This window comes from Lolium rigidum, chromosome 3 (assembly GCF_022539505.1).
Source record: "Lolium rigidum isolate FL_2022 chromosome 3, APGP_CSIRO_Lrig_0.1, whole genome shotgun sequence".
Taxonomy (NCBI): Eukaryota; Viridiplantae; Streptophyta; class Magnoliopsida; order Poales; family Poaceae; genus Lolium; species Lolium rigidum.
This window is the reverse complement of record NC_061510.1, coordinates 328,642,395-328,649,643: the sequence shown is the minus strand read 5'-3', so window position 1 is coordinate 328,649,643 and position 7,249 is coordinate 328,642,395. Positions and strand designations below refer to the sequence as shown.

Below are 7,249 nucleotides of genomic sequence, written 5' to 3'. Positions count from 1 at the left end.
ACCAATTCTGCTACATGATCAATATTGCATGTAATTCCGCCAGGTGTAGAAGAGCATAGCAACTCTTCTAAAACTACTGAACCTGACCATTCCGTCCTTGAGGCTGCCTTAACAGCATCCCCCAGACCTAGACCTTCCCAAATTTCAATTGCTCTATCGCATCTGAAGAGCATATGACGTAAATCTTCCGCTTCAACATTGCACACTGGACAGTTTACTGCTGAATTGTCAGCTGGTAAATCTTCCGCTTCAACTTGACATTGACCCCTCAATTTGCTTTGGGCACTTGACCGCTAGCTAGGGTAGCCAATCCACACAGCAACAATTAACGTGTGACATGTCAGCTGGTAACGTCCAACAAGTTTGAAGAAAGAAACAAGTAGCGCGTGATCACATCACACAGATAATCTGATATATGTGCACATGAGTTGGAATAGTGATCCAAAAGCAAAGTCGATCACATCTCATCTCATCTCAACTGAAATGGACGCATCGATCATGCACGTACCTCAGCTGATCGGTGCACGTCAGAGTAGATAGCTCGTGAAACACCAGCTAAGCTAGGCTCCAACGGAGCGCTGCAAAGCTAACTTGGAGCCATTCCATGAACATCCAAAGGGACACCAGCTAGCCTAGCGCCCTAGCCTAGGTTCGTACTAACGTGACAATGCAAAGTTGCAAGAAAAACACCGTCCTGGAAAATCGTACTTGAATGCTCTCCTGCATGCGGCCACTGAATTGCTAGTTTGATCCAACAAACCTGTAAAATTTCACGGTAATAACCGTTAGTAAATAAACTGGCATTGCCACGGAGATCGCTGATAAATAGAGACTCCATAAATCAGAATCCAGTCCACACAAACAAAAGCGAAACAGAAAGGCGCACACCAAGGATCCCCACACCAGAATCGATCATGGCGACCAAGAACAACAGCAGCAACACCACCAACGGCACAGGTTCATCTCACGACGCGATCCCGTCCCTCATCGCCTCCGCGCGGCCGTTTCTCCGCGGCGACCTCGCCGCCGTCGACCCGGAGCTCCCTTCCCTGGTGTCCGTCCTCGTCTCGGCCGGCGCCGGCGAGTGCTACCATAAGCACGGCACCTTCCTGGATCACCTCGTGGACGTCTACCGCATCCTCCATCTCTGGGGCGCGCCCGACGCCGTGTCCCGCTGCGGGCTCTACCACTCCTCCTACTCCAACTCCTACGTCAACCTCGCCATCTTCGAGCCCGACGTGAGCCGCGCACGCGTCCGCGCCATCATCGGCGACGCCGCCGAGCGGCTCGTGCACCTCTTCTGCGTCGTCCCGCGCCACGCTCTCATGCACGAGGACCTCCACCTCCGCTACACCGACGCCGAGCTCAGGGACCACCTCGCCGCCGCGGAGGCCTCCCTCGTCAAGGCCACTTGCGGCAATAAGACGGAGAAGACGGATCCGTGGCGGGTGAAGCTGCGATCGGTGGTGCCCGAGGACGGCGTGGTCGCGCCGCACATCCGGATGGGGCAGCCGGTTTTGCTGTCGCGGAGGGTGCTGGCGGTGTTCGTGCTGATGACCGTGGCTGACTTCAGCGACCAGTACACGGACTACCAGGACAAGCTGTTCGGTAACGAGGACGGACGCCTGGAATTCGCCGGTGACAACTGGGCCGCACTCTGGCCAGGCACCGGCAAGCCGGGGCTGTCGATGTGCGCCATGTCCAGGCTGGCCGCCATATACCGCCTCATCGCCACCGACGAGCGCCTCCGCCGAATGGAAAACGACGCCATCGACCACGACGTGGACGAGGACGCGGGGCTGGAGCTCAGGATCCCGCCGGTGTTCGACCGGTGCAGCAAGGTGCTGGACCCCGACGAGCAGATCGCGGCGAGGGACCTGTACTGGGAGGCGATATGCAGCGACGTGAAAGGCGTCGACGGTGACTGGACGAAAATAGAGTCGCTGCTGCGGCGGAGCATCGAGAAGAACCCGTTCGTGGGGGAGCCGTGGCTGGTGCTGGCGCAGGTTCTGCTGAACGGTGGCGGGAGGTAGCAGCGGCGGAGCAGGGCCTGAGGCTGGTGCTGGAGTGGGGAAGCAGCTGGGACAAGAGGATGTCGTGGGAAGGGTGGGTGTCGTGGGGGAGGGTGATGAGGGACAAGGCCATGGACAAGGAGTGGCCGCGCTCCGCGTGGGGCATCATCAACCTCGGACTCGTCAAGCAGCTCCAACAGAAGTGATTGACATGTAGCTGGTACACACTCCTAGTCGCCCATGGCTCCATGCAATGCATGCATCGTATACGGCCGAGCATCCATCGGCAGAGTACGTCGGCAAGGAACGAAAGGAAGAGTGCAGAGGTGTCCAGCTGCAGTCTGTGTGTGTAACCTGCTAAAACTTAATAATTTTAGTGCTGAGTGTGTGTTAAGTTTTACTACAGTATTATGCTTGGTGTGTTATCGAATAAATTTGAAAATGCCGCAAACAAATTCTCCCACAAAAAGTGATTGCTGAAAATAAGGTTACTCATAGTAAGGGCATGTCCAACGAGGACGACGCATTTCGGACGCGCAAAATAGTCACGCGCATCAGTTTGTGTCGGGCAGCAGACACGAAATTGGTCTTTTTTGACCGAGCGTCCATTTGCGCCTCGGGGTGCCTCCAGTGGGGCGACGCATTTGTGTGTCCGCATGAATTGGGATGTTTTAAACAACAAAATAAATAGATTCAAAGTAGTCTCAGTTATTACATCCAAATTTTAAAAGTTTACATGGAAATAAGATGGTATTCCTCTTCGCATTATCTTCATGGCCATCCTATGCCCACTGATGATCAATCAGATCCGTCTGTAGGCGTCTGGACACGTTCTCGTCAGTGACTTCAACATTCATAGGCAGATAGTCCTGCCAGGATGATGCCCCAGGGATTGGCACAACCAGCTCACCTTGGAAATCCCATTGATGCTCATTGCGGTCATCAGGATGCTCGTTCTCAACGATCATGTTGTGCATGATCACGCAACAGGTCATCACCTCATGCATGGTCTTCAGTGACCATGTTCTTGCCGGGTGATGGACAATTGCCCACCGAGCTTGGAGCACACCAAATCCCCGCTCCACATCTTTCCTGCAAGCCTCTTGCATCTTGGAAAACCTCTTCGTCTTTTCCGTGTTTGGATTATGGATAGTCTTCACCAGTGTGGCCCAGTTACGGTAAATGCCATCAGCAAGATAATATGGCTTGTCATATTCATTTACATTGATCTCGTAGCTCACTCGGGGAGCTTTGCCTTGCATAAGCTTGTTGAGGACTGATACGTCCAATTTGCATCACTATTTTATATCATAATTTGCTGTTATTCATTGATATATTTCATATTGGGACACAATACTTATGTTATTTCATCTATTTTGCATGTTTCATGATTATTTGGAGATTGAGCACCGGAGCCGGGATTCTGCTGGAAAAAGCACCGTCGGGATGCGATATTTCGGAAGATCAAGCTTGTGGAAGGAAGTTTTACGAGAAAATCCTATTTTTCCGGATGACGGAGGAAGCCGGAAGGGGGAGCCAGCTGGACCCAGGGGTGGGCCCACACCATAGGGTGGCGCGGCCCATGGCCCGGCCGCGCCACCATGTGGTGTGGGGCCCCCTCGGCCTCTTTCGCCTCCTTTTCTTCGCGAAACCCTTCGTCCCGAAGACCTAAGCCACGGAGGAATCCTCACGAAGGGTTACGGCCGCCCTGCGCGGGGCGGAGAACACCAGAGAGAAAAGAGCTCTCCGGCGGGCAGGAATCCGCCGGGAAATTCCCTCCCGGAGGGGGAAATCGACGCCATCGTCACCGCCATCGAGCTGGACATCATCTCCATCACCATCATCATCATCTCCACCATCATCACCGCCATCTCCACCGCTGGACATCGTCACCGCTGTAGCAATTTGGGTTTGATCTTGATTGTTTGATAGGGAAACTCTCCCGATGCTGATTTCTACTTGTTGTTTATGCTATTGAGTGAAACCATTGAACCAAGGTCTATGTTCAGATTGTTATTCATCATCATATCACCTCTGATCATGTTCCATATGATGTCTCGTGAGTAGCTCGTTTAGTTCTTGAGGACATGGGTGAAGTCTAATTGTTAGTAGTGAACTATGGTTGAGTAATATTCAATGTTATGATATTTAAGTTGTGGTGTTATTCTTCTAGTGGTGTCGTGTGAACATCGACTACACGACACTTCACCATTTATAGGCCTAGGGGAATGCATCTTGTACTCGTTTGCCAATTGCGGGGTTGCCGGAGTGACAGAAACCTAAACCCCCGTTGGTATATCGATGCAGGAGAGATCGCAGGATCTCAGAGTTTAAGGCTGTGGTTAGATTTATCTTAATTACTTTCTTGTAGTTGCGGATGCTTGCAAGGGGTATAATCACAAGTATGTATTAGTCCTAGGAAGGGCGGTACATTAGCACAGGTTCACCCACACAACACTTATCAAAACAATGAAGATTAATCAACTGTATGTAGCGAAAGCACTAGACAAAAATCCCGTGTGTCCTCGAGAACGTTTGGTCATTATAAGTAAACAACCCGGCTTGTCCTTTGTGCTAAAAAGGATTGGGCCACTCGCTGCAATTATTTCTCTCGCATTTTACTTACTCGTACTTTATACATCTGTTACATCAAAACCCCCTGAATACTTTTCTGTGAGCATTTACAGTGAATCCTTCATCGAAACTGTTTGTCAACACCTTCTGCTCCTCGTTGGGATCGACATTCTTACTTATCGAAGATACTACGATACACCCCCTATACTTGTGGGTCATCAAGACTATTTTTAGGCGCCGTTGCCGGGGAGTGAAGTGCTATTGGTAAGTGGAATTGGTAAGGAAAACCTTTACTTGTTTGTGCTGATTTTATTTACTGCTCGCTGCTATAAGTCATTATGGAGAGATCTTCTCTTCAATTTCTATTTGGGAAATCTACTACTACTGCAACGGTAGTGGATGAGGCGCTAGGTGAGGAAGTAATACCATATAAAATACCTACGAAAATTATTGAACATGTTATGGATAACCGCTATGAAGGGGATGGAAGCTGTCCATCCTGGTGATCATTTATTGTTTTTGCATGAATTATGCGGGTTATTCAAATGTGCGGGTATTGCTATGAATGAAGTTAGGAAGAAACTATTCTCTATATTGTCTGTCGGGTAAAGCGGCGCATTGGTATAAATTGCTTTGAAGAATGGTGATTCTCTTGATTTGGGAGGACATTGTGCCTATATTCTATTCCAAATTTTATCCTCCAAGTGAAATTCACAAAGATCGGAACCGCATATATAATTTCTGGCCTCATGATGGAGAGAGTATTGCCCAAGCTTGGGGAGATTGAAGTCTTTAATGCTCAAATGCCCCATTCATGAGCTTCCTGGTAATGTTATTATTGATAATTTCTATGCAAGACTTTCTTTTCAAGACAAGACCTTGCTGGATACTTCTTGTTACGGATCATTTACACGCAACAAAGAAGAGTTTAAAAGGGACCTTCTTGATCGAATCCAAGAAAATACTTGAAGGTTGGGAGAACGACAAAGATAGAGAATCGGGTATAATTTATGATTATAAATGCATTGAAGCTTTTATGGATGATTGATACATTTCGTAATATGAGTGCTACATATGGTCTTGATTCTCAAGTTGCTTTAAACCTTTATAAAGCTTTTGCCTCTCATTATGAATTGCCTAAGAAGAATTTTGATAAGTATCATGAACCGTATAAAGATAAAATTGATTCATCTATTAATAAGTGTGTTGTAATTGAAGCTAGCTGATCGCGTTATTCCTGAAGCTTATATTGAAAAAACTCCTTTTCCTGTTAAAATGAAAGAGTACTCTATTATAAATAGTGCGGTTCATAAAAGTGAAAAGAAACCTAGAGAACACGAAGAACAAATAAAAGTTGAACCTCATTGTTGCAGTAGTTAAAGATCTTGTGATCTGAAAATGTTGAGGATGGTCATATTATTTTCACGTGAAGATGCTTCTAATATTGTTTCACATCCTAATAAACCCAAATAAGCTAGTGTTCCTATGCTATCTGTTAAAATTGGTGATCATTGCTATTATGGTTTATGTGATATTGGTGCAAGTGTTAGTGCTATACCTTATGAGCTATACACGGAGATTATGAACGAAATTGATTCTTGTGAACTTGAAGATATTGATGTGGTTATTCAGCTGGCTAATAGAGAAACTATTTCACCAATTGGTATTGTTCGAGATGTGGAAGTTCTATGTGGTAAGATTAAATATCCTGTTGACTTTTTGGTACTTGGTTCTGCTTGCTAGTGATTATTGTCCTATCATTTTTGGTAGACCTTTTCTAAATACTTGTGGAGCTATTATAGATTGCAAGAAAGAGAAAATTTTGACTAAATTTCTTTGGTGAATCTTATGAGTTTAACTTCTCTAAATTTACTAAAACTCCTTATAAAGCTGATTTGCCTAGTAATGATTTTAAAATGGAGCGAGTGTGCATCTATTGTTCTTGTTCCTAATAATCCTTTGCAGCAACATTTGGAGGATAGCGAGAGTGAAGTTTTTAGGAAAGAAAGAGATGAGCTTGAGGAGATTTTTCTTCGCCAACCTATTCTCAAGCATGATTTACCGGTGGAAGACTTGGGTACAACACCGCCACCAAAGGAAGATCATGGTTTTTGATTTAAAGCCTTTGCTCGATAATCTTAAATATGCTCATATTGATGATAAGAAAATATATCCTGTTATTATTAGTTCTAAGCTTACAGAGTTTGAAGAAGAAAGACTATTGCAAATATTGAAGAAACACCGAGGTGCTATTGGCTATACTCTTGATGACTTGAAGGGGATTTCTCCCTCTATTTGCCAACATGCCATTAATATGGAAGATGATGCGAAGCCTGTTGTTGAACCTCAGCGTCGTCTAATTCCCAAGATGAAGGATGTGGTAAGAAATGAGGTATTACGACTTCTTGAAGGCTGGTATTATATATCCTATTGCTGATAGTAGATGGGTTAGTCCTGTGCATTGCGTTCCTAAGAAAGGAGGAATGACTGTTGTGCCTAATGATAATGATGAGCTCATACCTCAAAGAGTAGTTGTAGGGTATAGAATGTGCATTGATTATCGAAAAGTCAATAAAGTTACTAAGAAAGATCATTACCCTTTACCATTTATTGATCAAATGCTAGAAAGGTTATCTAAAAATACTCATTTTTGCTTTCTTGAT

At 46.1% G+C, this 7,249-nt stretch overlaps 1 pseudogene; it reads left to right on the top strand.

Annotated features, from left to right (window-relative positions):
- The first annotated feature begins 914 nt into the window (after positions 1-914).
- LOC124697027 lies at positions 915-2,312 on the top strand (annotated as a pseudogene).
- Positions 2,313-7,249: the final 4,937 nt, after the last annotated feature.